The 19107-nt window shown below is 37.7% G+C and overlaps 1 protein-coding gene and 1 long non-coding RNA gene across 2 annotated transcripts in view; one reads left to right on the top strand and one right to left on the bottom strand.

The window, feature by feature from the left end:
- The window catches only part of LOC136856961 (uncharacterized), a 56115-nt gene extending 46274 nt beyond the window's left edge, over window positions 1–9841 (top strand). The window contains exon 3 of the long non-coding RNA XR_011017525.1: window positions 9658–9841. This is a non-coding gene — a long non-coding RNA (uncharacterized lncRNA). The remainder of the gene's footprint in view (window positions 1–9657) is intronic.
- LOC136856960 (DNA ligase 1) overlaps window positions 1–19107 on the bottom strand; it is a 434127-nt gene that overhangs the window by 190782 nt on the left and 224238 nt on the right. The gene's annotated exons all lie outside the window — the stretch shown is intronic.

Below are 19107 nucleotides of genomic sequence, written 5' to 3'. Positions count from 1 at the left end.
ATCGATACATCGGCACGTAAAAGAACTCCAACGGGATAAAATTCCCGCACCTCGGCGTTTCCGAAACCGTAAAAAATTATTATTATTATTATTATTATTATTATTATTATTATTATTATTATTATTATTATTATTATTATTATTATAGTAGCGAAGGAATGTTGTGACTTTAAGACATAGTAACTTAAGTGACATTTCACAGCTGAAATGTGTCCTCACAAACAATCCTATAGTATATAGACGTATTCGAGTTGGGTCCATTATATCTTTCGATACCATGACACCCTCGATACTTGGCATTATTGAAAAAGATTGATACAATAGTTTTTGAGATTGGATTCGATAAGTTTTAGTTAGTGGTTTTCTTCCTTCATTCTTTCCTATTTCCTATTTAAAATAGTTATATTCAATACATAATTCAATAATTCCTCCAATTGAAGAATATTCTATAAACCATCACTTATACAGTAATCCTGTCCCTGGTAAATAAAAAATGTCAATATTCTCAGCCGAGGAGTTGGACAATACTTTTGTAATCGTGCGAAAACCGAATTCTCAGGGCAATAGGTATATTGTACTGTAAATCGCTGGTTGGATGTTTTCGAATGTTCAGAACAATACTAGTAAAGTGTTATTTAGTGCAGATAACCCGGCGTCTGAACTATGTGGAACCACTATGTGTTTGGGATGATAACATATTACAGATGGACAATATTCCTTTATTTACTAATGCATTTCTAGCCCACAGAAGAAGAATTTCGAAAGTTATAGTTATTGGACTTAGTGAAATCAAACGTGGAATACATACTTCACTTCGACAATACTCCTGCCTACTCTGTCCAGAAAATAATTTCAATTTCATTTAGGTATACACATTTTTTATTTATAACCTCATTTTGAGTAATCTTAATAAAATAATGCTCATAATAAATCATCACTTCAAATGTAACTAGAGACAAGGTATTATAGTCATTTTTCCTTACAAATGAAACGAAATGTTATTTTGAAGAGATGTAAAATGCAATATAATGTCCTGAAAACCTTTCCTTTAGTAAAAAAATCTACTATTTAAAGTAAAATTGTACTCGTTAAAGACTAAACGTCGAGATATTTATCTTCATAATTAGAAGTTGAAATGTTGCACACAAATTAATCAGAAATAATTTGGTAATGTAATATCTCCAGTAAGAAAAACTATTGGATTGAGCAGATACTTTATGAGATCTGGCTAGCAAGCCCATAGTTGTAAAAAAAATGTTGTAGTAAATGTTACGTAGTTTGTGAGTGAGTAATTATATTTACATTATGAGGAATATATATAACCACACAAAAAATATGTGAATATAATCTATTCTGTATTACGCATTTAAGGATGAAATACGTTGAGAATGAAATGTATGCACTCTTAAAACTGGAGCTGAAAGTAGGCCTACTATTACGAATACGCAAAACAAAATACATGGCTTATCTTTATGACGAACAATTCATTTTAAACTGTGGATCAAACCTGCAATGATAACTCATCTTTCACTATGACAAACAATGAACTCATATTTAATTATTTATTAGCCATTAGTCGGTAACAGCGTTCCCTTCAACACGGTGGCGTAGAAATAATTTTGATTTACATTTGATACGACTTTTCCTTTTTTTGCTAATGGTTTACGTCGCACCGACACATATAGGTTTTATGGTGACGTTGGGATAGGAAAGGGCTGGAAGTTTGAAGGAAGCGACCGTGGCCTTAATTAAGGTACAGCCCCAGCATTTGCGTGGTGTGAAAATGGGAAACCACGGAAAACCATCTTCAGGGCTAACGACAGTGGGATTCGAACCCACTATCTCCCGGATGCAAGCTCACAGCAGCGTGTCTCTAACCGCACGGCCAACTCGCCCGTTGATACGACTTTTATCTTTGGACTTGTAAATCCAAACTGATGCAGTAAGATGCAAGTCTTATATCACGATTCATACCAAGTATCTTCCATTCAAGAAGAAAAAAAGATACGAAGCCAACGTGTATCTTTGATTCGTATGGTTATTAGTATTACTACGGTTTTCACTGCTACTGATACGATATATTTAAAATACAGTTTTATCAGTCTTTCTATAAAAAAATAAAAATCATCCTAATGAACTACCTTACGCAGTCAGTCTGAAGAATAGATAATATTCGCTTTAAGTCATTGACGTTAAAAAACTAGCCGCTAGTTACATATTTCAGGTACTTAGCCGCAACTCTTAATGTAAATTCCACCTGACTGCTCCTCCATGTACAGTAAAACAGGTATCATACTATGCATGTCTCAAACCATTTGGAAAAAATACTTTTGACATTCTTATTTACATTGTGACACATTCTCCAACTTTACATTAAACGTATGATATAGAGTTTCAAGAAATTCCATAACATTGCTGTATAATTGTTAAAAATCTCGGTTTTAATATCTTAGTAATATTAAAACACATATATTTTATCATGATTTGTAAAGTTAAATCTAATTTCAGGACTTATTTAGGCCAATTATTCCACTGGACTAAAAATGATTTAGTTACTGGTATTTTAAAAAATTCATGTAAGCAAAGAAATTGATCAGTTTCATGTCAAAAGGACATAAATAACATTAATTACCAGCATGATGCGTCTTTAAAACCGACAACGCTTGAAAGGATGTTAAACAGATAGTATTCATTTTCCAAAGATGGACAATTCCAAAATATTGCTCACATAATACAATGACTGTTTTATTTGATAGTGGCTTTACGTCGCACCGACACAGACAGGTCTTATGACGACGATGGGATAGGAAAGGCCTAGGAGTTGGCCTTAATTAAGGTACGGTCCCAGCATTTGCCTGGTGTGAAAATGGGAAACAATAGAAAACAATCTTCAGGGCTGCCGACAGTGTGAATCGTACCCACTATCTCCCGGATGCAAACTCACAGCCGCGCGCCCCTAACCGCATGGCCAACTCGCCCGGTGATGGTGGTGATTATTGTTTTAAGAGGAAGTACAACTAGGCAATCATCTTCTATATAACATTAATCAGAGGGAAAAATTGAAAGGATCCGACACCTCGAAAAATGAAGATATCGGTCAAAGGTATACAAGCGCCACGAAGGGCGTGAAAATGAAAGACTCCCTAGGCCTCCATACGTAATACCGTCGGGGTCGGAAAAGAACAAGAATTGACCAAGGGAGGTCGGATAGGTTAGATGAAAGTGAGGAGCCTGGCACAAGTAAGTAATTACCCGGTGATGACCGTTTTATTGAGCTTAGTCGTATGTCTCAAAGCAGAGGTACCGTTTATTGTCAATATGTCGAAATGCTTGGCTTTACAATACATACAGACTTTGAGTGAAGAGCAATGAAATCGATCCAAGAAGAGGGCCAATGTCAGGGAAAACAGATCAATGGTAAAACTATACACGGGGGGAGGGGGGGGGGGGTTGTGTGTGTAAAGCTGCTAAACATACCTAACCCATTAGACTGCGCGGAAATGTCGATATCCATATTGTTTACCACACACGTTACCATGGTGAGCAACAGCTCCGACGTAAATGGTCTGTAACGGAAACGTCCAACAGGCCATCTCTTATAGCTGACACCAATAACGATGATTATAATCAAAGTTGCATGTTTGGTAAACGTATGAGTGAAGATCATTTAATTTCCTTCGGTACACTCTACCAACTTTTACTTCTTGCATCGTTTTACTAACTATAAGTTAATATTGCTTGAAGTGGTTGTAGGGGACAGCAAATAGGCTACAATCTTAATATCGTTATTTTGGTGAGAGATATTAATGAATACTAAGCAGTCGGTCCGAATATTCTAATCTGTGTACGAGTATTTACAATAAAGTATGTGCGTCTATATGTACAGCCAAAGATTTTCACGAACTTCTCGACGAAGTAAAAAAAAATTGATAGAACACTACATGCCTATTCTAAATGTAAAGCACTCTTAAACATTTTAAAAATATAAACAAATTGGCAGAAGTTTTATAAACAAACATTTTACTAAAATCTCTTATTTATAGTCGTACTAGGTGTTGTTCCACCGATGTAACTGATAATAATTTTTCATTTGAACAACAAAGGTATAAATAGTAACACAAGTTAAAGCTCTTAGTTTCGTTTTCTACAGACAGATATTTCGTCCTGAGTGGTAAACAATAGGATACTGACTTGAAATTTTATATAGGCCTACACGCCGAACATCAAGAATAGCCTACAGTCTAGTCTGTTGTATTTAATTAAAGTGAGTTAATTCAGTTTTATGCCACGATGGTTTTGATTATAAAGAAATAGAAAGGACCGATGATCTAAATGTTAGGCCCCTTTAAACAACAAGCATCATCATCATAATCATCAAGTAAGAAATAGAAAATGAAGTAGAAAACATCGAAGTTTTCACGACCAATAATTGAAAATTGTCTTTGTTTGCAAATGTTCGCAGTGCTTTGCAATTTTCTCACGTTTCGAATTATTTTATAGCGAATGTGCACGAACGTTTGAACACTATAACTGGAGAAGAGATGAGCAGATTGGAATGAAATTCAGTACGTGTATCCATTACACGCACGATTCAAATCAGTTCTATAGCTTATCAATATACCATTCATTGATAGTATTTTAAGAGAATTCTCCCTGAAGAAAACTATATTTTTAATAATAGTGGATTTATTTTTGATGAAAATAAGAATTCATGACATACTCTACAAACGTTCACGACGAATGTCACTCATTGGGGAAATTGTTGGCTTGGAAAACATATTAAAAGAGAGACATTTCCGTTGTCCCGACTGGACAAAAATATCCTTCTCATTCCTTACTCGTTAATGAAGTGACCCATTTATTCTAACCAACTCGCTGGATACCGATGAGTTTCAAGCGTTAATCAGATCATCTCATTCCATGCTACCATTTCATTAACGTCAAGCTTCCCTACTTGTTTATCACTTTACCAGAACATCTTAACATGGTGAAATTCTATTCACGTGGTTGAAAAATGGATATACTATACGAGAAGCTCATAATCACAATTATATTTGAAACTAGCGGTATCCGTACGCTTCGCCACACGTACAAACCGCAATATTTAAGGACAACGTTCAATGATAAATACATACCACCAATGAAGTAAATTGTGTTACAGAACACAATTAATAAACTGGCAAACCAGGTTTAACTTTTCCTCATAGGTCCAATATACTTTCTGTAGGATTTGTATAGCATGCGTTAATGATCATTGATCTTAATATTTGATGCATTATTCCCTGTCAAAGCTTCTAAGAATTATCTCTTTACGCATATGAATCAGGTTAATTCATGGGTAGAATTCTTGAAACTGTAATGACCTTACTATGTGTTAGAGTAAATATTATGCATTTTTATTACTTTCTGGGTACCTGCATCATCTGCTCACTCTGTAAGATTTACGACAACCCTGAAGTTGTAGGTGTCAGCATGACACTCACCTGAAAAGAGAAAACAAAAGGCCATCAGATTAAATGAAAAATAAACAATTATAATAAGTACCGTACAGTAGTGGTAAGCAGAACTAATATACCAATTGAATGGATGAAAACCATAACGGTATAAGTAGCATTTTGGTCATTCGGAGAAAAAGGCATTTAAACATCTTAACACGCATATTAAGCATGCTATTTGTAGTTATACCACCCATCACTAGAGCGCAGAATATTACCGCTATCACTTGTATCTCTTTGCTGGTGAAAGGATACATCCTCCTGGAGTTACATCCTGCATTTAACTCATTTTAAAAAAATGTCACATATACCGTTATGGTTTTCATCCATTCAATTTTAACACCATTTTGGGGATTCTTATACATTCAAAAACGTATTTATTTAAGAGAAATTTATCAGTGCATACAAGAAAGTAATTTGCTTTATCGTATAGAGCACATAATTCGCTTACAGGATAGAATTAGGCAGCAACACAATCCTTATTTCTGATACTAGTCAGAGATTTGATCCATTACGGTTAAAAACACATTTCTGATCTGTCATTTGTACTAAAAATAACGATGTTCTACAATGTCAAGCTTTCCCTCGTAAATATTTTGCATATTCCACATATTCTCTAACAGAAACTGTTAGAATATGATGCAAAGCCCACCAAAGATTATGGGAACAGTCACTAGTGTTCCGAGTTACTATTACATAGAAAACCTATAAGCATTATAACTTGGTATAACTGAAATAAGCGTAGAATTTGTACATTTTATCTTTAATAATATAACGAGAGCTCCTGAATGTATCTAAAGAGAATCTGGAGCTGTATTTGTGTTAATTTTTACTGTTTAGTCTTTGTTAAGAAAAGACGTTTGCTTACTTCGAACAATGAGAATATCTTTGAAGACTTTTATGTGGAGCCTGACATTGTACGTAAATGAAACATGAACAATAACTAGAGCAGAAAGAAAGGGAATAGAAGATTTTGAAAATGGAGGTTTCAAAAGAATGATGAAGAAGGTGAGATGAGTAGATTAGATCAGAAACGAAGATATCGCGAATTTGCATCTGCAAACTGTCAACTAACGCTCAGTGTTGTGTGAAATATTTCAAAGGATTCTCGTTCTTATGCTATTCGTGCTGTGGGTCAATATTTCTCCGACAACATCGTCAATAGCTATTATTATTATTATTATTATTATTATTATTATTATTATTATTATTATTATTATTATTATTATTATTATTATTATTATTATTATTATTTGTTCGTATCGGCCTACTAAGGACAACGCTTTGATCTTTGCCCAGTGGTGCTTCATTTGTTGCCGGTGTTGCTCTTTTCTTCCCTCCGTCCACGTCTTTTCCGTCTTCAACTTGGGCCTTCCTTGAAAACCCTGGTGGTCTTTTAGTTTCCTCCTGAGTGGGTCGCGTTCTTGTATATCTCGCAGAAGGCAAGGGAACATGCAGTTTTGTTCAAAACTTCCGTAACCGATTGCGTCTAGCAATAGACAAGGGCAATCGCTATTATAAACAAATCTACTCATCTAAAACGTAACTGGCATTAGGCAAAGTGGCCTGCTATTATAATCGAAACTTACCAACTCGAGTGTGAATGGCAGTAAGCTAACTGCCATTAGGAAAAGGGGCCTGTCATTATAATGATAACAGCACAATTAAAATTTTCTTGGCAGTAGAGAAGGTACCTGCCATTATAATGAAAACTCCTCAACTGGAATGAGTCTGGAAGTAGGAAAAGGGACCTGTAATTGTAACGAAAACTCCCCAAATCGATTGTGACCGGTAGTAGGCAAGAGGGCCCGTCATCATATTGAAAACTTCCGAAATCGATTGTGAATGGCAGCAGGCAAGTAAGCCTGATGTCATTGTAGAAACTCCCGAACTTGATTGTGAATGGCAGTGGGAAAGGAGGTCTGCCATTATCATCACAACTCCGCAACTTGTACTTTACATTGGACACAACGTATTGGGACCTCCCCATGGTGTTTCTCGGATTACGCTAAGAGACATGCAGTTTACTAAATCGTATTCACTGCGTGTACAGTAAAATACTTCGAAGCCTGTAAACATTGTAGAATACCGTAGTGAAGCACGGGTACCTTTGCTAGTCCTCTATATAACACTGATCAGAGAGATAGGAAGACAAGGGCCACGAAGGTTGTGGAATTGAAATACTCCATAGGCCTTGAAAAGCTAATACCGTCGGGGTCGAAGGTGAACAACAGTTGACCAAGGTCGGATCGGATAGGATAGATGAAAGTGAGGAGCTTGACACAAGTGAAACAATGCCAGAACAGAAAAGGGAACCGTGGTCGCCAAACCAAGCTTCCAAGTTCAGATCTCCTGGGGCTTTCACGTTCTTTTATAACAATAAAATTCACGGGTTCTCCCCGAAAGGAATGGATTAATTTACGGCTATAAAATGAGTACCGTATTGAAATTAAAAATAATAAGCGAGAACTCAGTATGTTAACATTACGTTAAATTTAACATGTTATTTATGATTGCTTCTGATATAAGGTGAGAGGGGAACATTTTATGTAGATATTTAGGGGAGATTTTTAGATTTTATGGGATAAATGCGTGTGGACTCTCGGGTCGATGAAAGGTTCGATACGGCCTGTCTATCACGAAGGAAGTGCTCTGAATCTGAATAACTGGAAATAATATTACGGTTCAATTTTTGGAAGCTTAATCTGTCGGACTTGTTTCTAAGGAAACGTACATACTTATTATTGACACAAAAATGTATTAAAGTATGAGGAAATGACAGCTTGTAATACATGCGATACATAGTAATCACTATTCATTAAGTGTGGTGCACCATCTACAGGATTGAGGTAGTAAGACTAATACAATATTTGATATCCTTAAAGGAATATGTGTCCAGAATGGAGTGTGAGAGCAGGAGTTTCACAACCCAGTTCAACAATTCTCCGGTAGGAAACAATATAACATAGTAGAGAAACTCAGTTCTTTATTCTTACGACGTAATTCCTTAGTATAACATACTTTTAAGATCTGGTGGGAAATAATGGGATTGGGAGAAGCCTTCATTCTGCTCTATAGTCTCAACATATTCGGTGCACATTCAACACCAAGACAGGACAGAAACATACTATTGTTGAACAGGTCGTTTACCGTGCAGTCCGTATTCAGTTAATATAAGAAGGGTAAGAAAGATTTTCGCTATTCCCCGTTTACCCAGCACGCGTCCGTAAGGATTCCGGGGGCGATCAAGCGTGCTGACTCTCTGGATGGTTGCCACGGGTGATGGCGGGGAGGGGCCATCACTACGGGGAAGCCTGCTGCGATCGCAGCTGGTACTCCCCCACTGTACTTGTTAATATCGTCGGGGTGACAGTCGAACTCGACACGAGGTCACTGCTCCTCAGAACAGGGTTTTCTCTGTTTGGGGATTCAGTTCCGAGTGTCGGAAACGACTGAAACTTCGGGGCTATTAGCAAATACGTGGGATGAGGTGCGCGTCCGAAAGGATTCCGGGGGCGACAAAGCGCATCGACTTACTGGATGGTCGCCACGGGTGATGGCGGGGAGGGGCCATCACCTCAACGAAAGCTTCCTGCATTAGGTCAAGGAAGCAAGACACCCTCATCGTATTTGGTGATGTCCTTGGGCTGATAGCCGATCTCCAGACGAGATCAAGGACTGTTGATCTGTTCTGAGGATCAGTCTGCGACCGAGTCGTGGGGACGACTGAAGCCTCGGAGGCATCAGCAAATAAAGTGAAGGGTACGATGCGGGTCCGGAATGAGACAAAGTGCAATGGTCACCACCACTGCAACTTGCTGCATTAGTTATGTCAAGACTGAACAAATTCTCCTTGGTAGATTTCTTGTGTAAGCTATCTTAGCGGAGTAGTTATGTCCTCATAACCCACTTGCTTTGGCTGCGAGGCGGCTGGTGTCTTCCAGCTCCCTCCTAACTTCCAAATTGACGTCCGAAAACATTCTGGGAAAAAATATAAATAGAATATAAATGTTCTGAATCTCTAGATCATCTCCACGGGTAAGGACATCGACCACCTTCATATTGAAGACAGATATCAGAGTACCTTTCTTTGATAGCTTCCAGGTAGATCTGCTGAAAGGTGGTGTGTAAAATGTTTTTTCAGTGCTTTTCTCTGCTCTAGTTGTTGCTGCTGCTGCTCTTCATGATTTGCCACATATTACAAATGCGACAGATGGACCTAGGAGAAGTTCTACCCACTATCTGACAACAGAGAAGAAACGTGCGGTGAATCGACAAAATGACGCATGTTCAGTTGCTGTGAAGTGATTTAATGTTAAATTTTGATATTAATAGATCAGAAAATCTATGTATGGATAATTTTGTCTATCCTTATGATATTCGGTAAATAAAATTCAACATCACTGTTCTTTAACTGCAGTATTCTTTAATATTCAAATATAGAAGGCTACTTATATACTCTATATATTTACACTAACTGTACTACCCGTAGCTGATGGGTTATAGAAAAACTCACAACCATAGAGGTAGCAGGAGATTTAAGATAATACAATACCCATCTCCCATAATCTCGGAAACCAAGATACGGAAGATGGTATTGCTTATTTTAATCTTAATTTTTGATACATGGAGTTTACAAAACTGAATATAGCATAATTGAAAAACATGCAGTAAAAACACAAATAAAGAATAAGACGTTCGGAAAATATAATGAATCAAAATTTCATATTCGTAAGTGATTTGAAAATTGAACATAGAAAGCATGGTCTGTAAAGTGTGTTAGAAACATTATAGTAAGAAATGAAACTTCTCGGACATGCTATCGAGGTCCATCAGATACCCCGGAAATATACCCCCCCCCCAAAGAGGTCACCACAGTAGTCGTCCTCAGTACCTCCATAAAATGTCCGATTTCTGAAATGAACATTAATATTAACTATCGAAATAAAAACAGAAACATGCATAATAATTGAAATAGACGATAAATTAAGTATATGCTATAACTATAATCTACGTACCTAACTGCTCTAGACTTCGACGGAGTTATATTGTCTAGGTTGCACTGGGCACAATTCTGTTACTAACTAGCATATATCACTTATTTTCCTTCCACCAATTTACTACTCCACATTACCCTAATAATAATGAATAATTTTGCAGTTCTTCCCGGGTCCATCCACTCTCTGTTCAAGAACTTTACAATCGTATACAGCTGATTTTCGTTATGAATTTTTCTCATATTCTCATATTCTCCCTTGTCTATAAACATTATAAGGGTTTCCCATCCCACTTTTTCAGAACATTATAAACATTTATTTCCATCTCTACTGTGTATACTTTATTATTGTGTACCCCCATTAACCACTATATTATGACCCTAATTTCCTTATTTGTTATAACATCTATATTTATCCTCATTCTCCCAATTACATTACAAAATTTCTCTAGTAACCTCTTATTTTTACACCGTGAAGCAATTTGTTGCTTTTCAACTCTTAGAACAATGTTTCATTACGTATTCTTAGCTGCTCTATGGAATCCCTTTCCCAGCAGTATCTCATTCATATCGTTTCCAAACTTTTCCATACCCCATCCACCCAGTGTTCTTGGTTCTGATATTTCATTTGCTGTTGGTAGGCTATCTGTAACACTTCGCCACCTGATCCAAACTTCAGTCTCAGCCAATACTGGATTATCTTTTTAACAATATCTGCCTGCAGACTTACGTCATTGCACATCATTCTCTCTCCAGAGTTAACTGTACAACTGGGTTATCACATAATTATTTTAGTAAATCTACTCTACTCGTAATTGCATCAAGTGTATAAACTTTCCCTTCAACTCCCCAGATCTCTGCTCCGTATAACACCCTAGATTTAACTAATGCATTAAAATTTTGTTTATACACTATGTAATCAGTGTTGGCATCTTTTATCCTAAATGTTAATAGCTGACAGTGCACTCATACCCTTCAGTTTAGTTATTTTTATTTGTTCTGACCATTTTCCATTTCCACATAATATCTTACCCAAATTCTCTGCTTTCTTTGCAACTTCTAATAATCTCGCCCCACTCATCCATCGTGTTCCATTCTTTGACAATATTTATATCATACCTTGGTTTTCTGTGCATTAATTTTTAAATTCCACTCTTTACAGTAATTTACCACTTCATTTATACTTCCCTCCACGCTAGCGGGAGTCATTGTGAGCAGAAGGATGTCATCCACAAAAATGAGACCTGAAATATCCTGATTCTCATGACTGGGTAAACCCCTGACGCGAGGCCTTTCGATCGAAAAATATGATCTATATAAGTAAAATTGTAACGACCGTGTGTCTGTACATTGACTATTTTGGCGAAATTTTCATTCAGTTATCCGTTTCAGGTGTAACAAGGATCATCTGCATACTTTTTTGCTTTGGTGTCTGTCCGTTTGTCTGAGTTCTTATAACTTGAAAACTACTGGATATATTTCTACCAAACTTCATATTTAGAATCCACCTGTACTCAAGTAGGTCTTAGGGCCAACACTGTTTATAAATTGGGGGTTTATACGAAACCGAAATCGTGATTTTGCGCTCCCACAAAATATACACAATCAAACTTAATGGAAATCTACCTGCCTTAATGGAAATCAATTTATAAACTTTTTTTCTCATGTGCATCATTTCGAAACGAGGATTAGTAAGGAAGATATCACTAACGGACCGTTTCTTAAGTACAAGTTCCACCGTACTTAACTCGTGAGTGGGTGCGTGTAGACCGTATTTCTTATAACTTGAAAACTACTGGAGATATTTCAACCAAACTTTATATTTAGCATCCACCTATCCAAAGGAAGGTTTTAGGTCCATACCATGTCAAATTCCCGGAATGGACTGGGGGTTTATAGGGAACCGAAACAGTGATTTTTACTCTCCTACAATATATACAAGACCAACCTGACTGAAAATCATCCAACGTTGATGAAAATCAATTTCTAAAACTTTTTTCTCATGTGCAGTTTTTCGATAGGCGTATTAATAAGAGAGATATCATGAACGTTCGGTTTTTCAGGCTAAGTCAAGCGAACATAGCTCAAAAGGTGTTGCTCATGGAGCAGATTCCTTATCTTATAAATAAAATCGTAATGATCGATTATCTGGCGAAATTATCGTGCATTTATCCGGTTCAGGTGTAATAATGACCATATGCACATTTGTTAGCTTTACTTTCCTGAAAGTCCTCATTTTTACCCGCCCCTCCCCCTAAATCAAGACTTAGCCTGTAACCGACGGAAAGCTTCCAAGATCTTTAAACATTTCACTGTTTAACCCAAAAAATATCGAAATATTGAGGCAATTTTAATATCGGTGCAGACCTTCGTTTCGAGGTACTTGGTGGCAAAACGGTAAGTCGTACCACAAAAGTGATGGCACAATCTTTGTTCAATTTGGAGTGATCTACAACTTTGGTTCTATGACTTTTTTTTTTTCGTATCTCTCTCCCGTATTCGTTAGATTTGGCTGTATTTTCTCGATTGTACGTAAACTTTTTGATTTTTACACATATATTTCATTGCTTGACACGTTTGTAGGAAAGATGGAGTCATCAAATTTTGTATGCACATTGACAGGACTGATCGCCATATGTGAACTCAATTTCATTATTCTAGCTTCTACATAAGTATGTGAAAAATAAAGTACAATCTTAAAAATGTAGTGCTTTTTACACGTATGTTTCATAGTTTGACACACTTATACGAAGGATAGAGTCATCTAATTTGGCACACACATAAACACGACCGATGGCCGTACGCGAGCCAAATTTAATGATTCCAACATCCACATAAATATGCGAAAAATAATGTAAAGTGTTAAAAATGTATCAAATTTTCACCCTGTTCAAATTTTCCAACTAAATCTAACCCATAAATATGGGAATAGGAGAAAATGTTATAGGAACAACCTTAGAGAACGAGAAAAGGGGTGTCTGATAGCGCAAACCGTTTGTCGATATCATGTACCGTTTAGGAGCAGTAAATCTCGAAATGAAGGTCTGCGGTTATAAATGTGCCCATGCTTATCTGTCATCTAAATACCGGTTGGTTCATTAGCCCTTTATTTTTCGGAGACAGGCAACCCAAATAACGCATATAACCTAAAGAGTCGGGCACAACTAAGTGGAAGCAATGTCAGGACTCAGCTCAGTGTCCCGTGGTCGCAACCCACGCTCTCAAATTAAGAGCCTCTGGGGCTCCTTTTAGTCACCACTTACGACAGGCAGGGGATACCGTGGGTGTTATTCTAGCGTCCCCACCCACAGGGGGTCGTTTTACAGCGGATGGAAGGTTGTTCAGCTATATATTTCTACTCTTCGTTAGAGCCTGGATTCGTGGCCCAAAGGCTTAAAACGCTGGCCTTCTGAGCCCAAGTAGGCGGGTTCAATCTCAGTTCAGTCCGTTGGTATTCGCCAGATTCTTGTTGGTAGTTTCATCGGCGTATAAAAGAATCTGTGTGACAATACTGTAACGCTTCAGCGTCTCCAAACACCATACAAGTAGTTAGTAGGGCGTAAAACCAATAACATTATTTATCATTGCTTTGTTAGATGCAGCGATAGATTTAGCACTTTATATTGTCAGTTGCAACCTTGCTGTATTGACGGCCATGCTTATGGCTACGAGATACGGGCCATGTTGCTGCAAGCTTGTATGCAGGAGATGGCGGGTTTGAGCCCGCCGACATCGCCAGCTCTAAAGATGGTTTTCCATCACCAGCTGTAATTAAGGCCACAAACGCTACCTTCTCAGGTCTCGTTCTCTACTTTCCCCATTTAGGCAGAAATGTTCTTCTGAGATACCTTACAAGCCGATTTGAGACGAAAAGTATGGGCCATTCATCTTCTTAATTAGCGTTTTGATGAGATATTTACTGAGTATTCAGAAAGTGAGTACCGTCTCCACGTTAGAGATTCCTTTCTCGAACTACTAATTGAATGTAATGCAAAGTTTTTGATATGGTCTTTTGCAACTTCATTCGAAGCGAAAACATTTTCCTCAATCTTTTATTTATTAAAGGTCTCTAAATTTTCCGAGAAAATAAACATATTTTGTATGCGCGATAAAAATATTAGGTCAATGTAAAGAAGACATACAGTATTTCTACTGTATAAAACATTTTTACTTGCCTGTTACAATTACTTTATGTGGACGTATTTACTTCAGAAATTCAGCATGTGTTGCACATGGAAAACTGCAGTTCGAGAGACCCCCACTAGTACGAAAGGGCGCGTTGAATACGATCCATATTAGGGAACTCATATTAGGTTTGTGCCCTCGGAAGGGAATCTATCTATCTATCTATCTATCTATCTATCTATCTATCTATCTATCTATCTATCTATCTATCTATCTATCTATCTATCTATCTATAATGTTTTAGTGATGTAAAGTGACTATGCTAACTATGTTTCTGGTATGTATCTGCCTTCACTTTTCATGTGTTTCGCATGAATGGATTTTTGTTACGCTGTTGTGCTGCCTTTGAATCTGGGGCCCCTTCACTTTCTCGCTAGTTCGATTACTCTTACGATATTGATCTCCTACATTTCTAGATAATATCTTGTTTTAAAAGAATTAACTGAGTAATTGTTTCACATGGTGGTGTCACCTAACTGATTCAGTAGCGGAGTAGTGATAAGACAGTTTTCATAGACATGAAAAATAAGCTCATATTTTAACACATCATTATTCAAGGGAATCGAAGGTGAACAATTCTCCTAAATTGCCCTGCCTTAATTAGAAATCGATATATTGGAAAATATTGAGTTGCTGCCAGTACCCTAGTAACGAAGAGCTTTACCCACTTGAAATGACCTGTGTTTGGCTGTGTGTGTGTGTGCGCGCGTGTCAGATTTTCATCTGAGCTAGTGAGTCTAATACGGTGATTATACAATATTCTTTCTTCTTTTGCTACCTCTTTTTCTCACAGGATACCAATTCAAAGGAATACGTCGTAATTATACTCAAAGTGTTGAAGGTGCAGTGAAGTGAACAGTGAGGGATACATTTCTTGTACAACTTTTAAATGTCCGGTCAAGAGGAATTCAAATTTAATGCCTAGTTTCTTTCAGTTGTAATGTCATGATTTCATATTCTCATCTGTTTGATCGCAGCAAGTTTTACTATTTTTTTGATACAATTTAAAGAATACATCTTGTTCTATCTCGAATTAATTTATAATTTTATTTCAATGGTAGAATTAGATAATCTCAAATTTAATGGGGAAACAAAACGACAATCTCCTTTTTCCAGAACCTATATGGTATGTAGTCAAAAGTAATGTATTATTGCTGCACTGAGTTGTAGCTGGCGCCCATCAAATATTGTATGTGTAAATAATCAGGTAAGAACCTACAGTAAGTGTGAGTACATGGTACGACGATTGAGTATTTTATTTAATGAGCATTTTAATATTGTGTTTCATTTTAATTCTATTTCATGCTTTTTTTTTAATTCTAAGAGTGGAGTAGTCGCAGGAATCAAAGGCTTTGGAGAAGTCCGTGTAAACAACATCCACTTGTTGCCTCCTATCCAGAGATTCTGAAATGAAGTTGATATACTCCGCCATATTGGACAAGGTAGAGGGTTTCTGTACAAAACCGTGCTGAGCTATATTAATATACTGTGCAACTGAACTGTACAATCTCTTATACACGATATTCTCTGCCGCCTTTGAAATCAGGGACAATAATACAACAGGCCTATAGTTATCAAACACCATTTCGTCTCCTTTCTTTTTTTCTTTTTTCTTTTTTTTTGCTAGTTGTTTTACGTCGCACCGACACAGATAGGTCTTACGGCGACGATGGGACAGGAAAGGGCTAGGAGTGGGAAGGAAGCGGCCGTGGCCTTAATTAAGGTGTGAAAATGGGAAACCACGGGAAACCATTTTCAGGGCTGCCAACAGTGGGGTTCGAACCTACTATCTCCCGAATACTGGATACTGGCCGCACTTAAGCGACTGCAGCTATCGAGCTCGGTCGTCTCCTTTCTTGAGCACTGGTATGACGTAACCTTTCGTCCACTCACACGGAAAATTCCTTGATGAGAATGACGTATTTATCATGATGCTAAGTGGCCTACCTAGCTCAGATGCACATTCTTTCAAAACTATTGCTTTACGTCATCGATACCACATGATTTGGAGATATCCAAAGATGCAAGAATTGATGATACCTTTGCTGGATACATTCAGCTTGGCTGAGTGGCTCACATACGGTAGTAGAGTGCTGGCTTTCCGAACCCATTTTGATGGGTTCGAAGTTGAAGCTGTTCAAAGCCGGGCTGAGTGGCTCAGACGGTTGAGGTGAGAGCCTTCTGACCCCAACTTGGCAGGTTCGATCCTGATTCAGTCCGGTGATATTTGAAGGTGCTCAAATACGTCACCCTCGTGTCGGTATATATACTGGCACGCAAAAGAACTCCTGCGTGATTACATTCCGGCACCTCGGCGTCTCCGAAAACCGTAAAAGTAGTTAGCGAGACGTAAAACAAATAACGTTATTATTATTATTATTATTATTATTATTATTAAGGTGTTGACATTCGCCAGCTTGACAACATTCCAGCACCTCGGCGTCTCCGAAAACTTTAAAGCAGTTAGTGGGATGGTATAATAATAATAATAATAATAATAATAATAATAATAATAATAATAATAATAATAATGTCCGACTCGTTGGCTGAATGGCCAGCGTACTGGCCTTCGGTTCAGAGGGTCCCGGGTTCAATTCCCGGCCGGATCGGGGATTTTAACCTTCATTGGTTAATTCCAGTGGCCTGGGGGCTGGGTGTTCGTGCTGTCGCCAACATCCCTGCAACTCACACTTAACACATAACACTATCCTCCACCACAATAATACGCAGTTACCTACGCATAGCAGATGCCGCTCACCCTCATCAGAGGGTCTGCCTTACAAGGGCTAGAAATAGCCACACGAAATAATAATAATAATAATAATAATAATAATAATAATAATAATAATAATAATAATAATAATAATAATAAGACCGTGATAAATATTTCTTAGGGTAATACATAGATATTGTTGTTTTCTGGAAGTCAGGACCGTGGCCAATAGCTTCATGTACCTACTATGTGTTTGTGTGTCTGATGAGGTTTCTGAGCTGTGCGTAAGAGTGTATAACAGACGTAACACAAGAAAGGGCGTAGGTGTAGCCTTGATAAATATACCATCGCAGCACATGCATGGATTGAAAATGGAAAACATATCAATTATTTCACAGATTAGAGGACTCTTATTTATCGTCTGTTAAAACTAGATTTTCACAGCTAGAGCCTAAATGCACTGCCCTAACCTCGTCTGTAGGTTTTGCTATTTTTTTACATCGCACCGACACAGACAGGTCTTGGGATAAGATAGGGCTAGGATTTTAAGGTACTGTAAATCCCCAACATTTATCTTGTGTGAAAATGGGAAAACACGGAATATCAACTTGAGGGCTGACGACAGTGGGGTTCGAAACCACCACCTACAGCATGCAAGCTTACAGCTTCGTGACTCAAACCGCATAGTCAACTCCTGGTGAAAGACCCGAAAGTCCTGACGTATATACAAGCATCAACGGTTGTTAGTTGGACACGATATCTTATTGAATCTTATTGATATAGTCGATCGGTTGACGTTAGGCTTTTAATTCAATATGAAATACTGTATATGATTGTAAACTTTGTCTAATACTCATTGCTCACCACACTTCCACTCGCTTGTAACTCTATTATTCATGCTAAGTCATCCCACCATTAAGTAATCACCACGAGTCATACTATTATTGAATGCTAAACTCAGACATTATTGGACTGTCATAAGACCAGAGGCTTTGTATGCAGCGGAATGCCTTGCTATGAACAAGAAAGGCCTGATAGAAAAATTGGAAATTAAAGAAAGAAAGATCTTAAGAACAATTCTTGGCCCAATTAAAGACAAAGATCTCTGATGTCATGCGGAGAAAGAGAATTGTATTTTATGGCCACTTGCTAACAATGAAATCCACACAATTATCGAATCAGATCTTTTCTTATTTTAAAGATAAGAAGACCCAGCCAACTTGGTTCAAGGAGGTGGGGATCACTGATGAAGATATACAAGAACGCAACCCACTCAGTAGCAAACTAAAAGATCACCAGCGTTTTCAAGAAAGGCCAAAGTTGAAGATGGGAAACACGTGGACGGAGGAAAGACAAGAGGAGCACTGGGCAGAGATCAAAGCCAAGAGTAGACAGCTAATAATAATAATAATTTAGTGTGGCTATTTTTAGTCAAATGCAGTCTTTGTAAGGCAGACAGACCCTCCAATGAGGATGGGCGGCAGCTGCCATGTTTAGGTAACTGCGTGTTATTGTGGTGGAGGATAGTGTTGTGTGTGAGTTGCAGGGATGCTGGTGACAGCACAAACACCCAGCCTTCGAGCCAATAGAATTAACCAATGAAGGTTAAAATCCCCGACTCGGCCGGGAATCGAACCCGGGACCCTCTGAACCGAAGGCCAGTACGCTGACCATTCATCCAACGAGTCGGACAGTAGACAACTGAAATAACGTGGTCC

The sequence above is a fragment of the Anabrus simplex genome, chromosome 1 (assembly GCF_040414725.1).
Source record: "Anabrus simplex isolate iqAnaSimp1 chromosome 1, ASM4041472v1, whole genome shotgun sequence".
In the NCBI taxonomy this organism is placed as follows: Eukaryota; Metazoa; Arthropoda; class Insecta; order Orthoptera; family Tettigoniidae; genus Anabrus; species Anabrus simplex.
The sequence above is the reverse complement of the archived record's forward strand: the minus strand, read 5'-3'. Positions and strand labels throughout refer to the sequence as shown.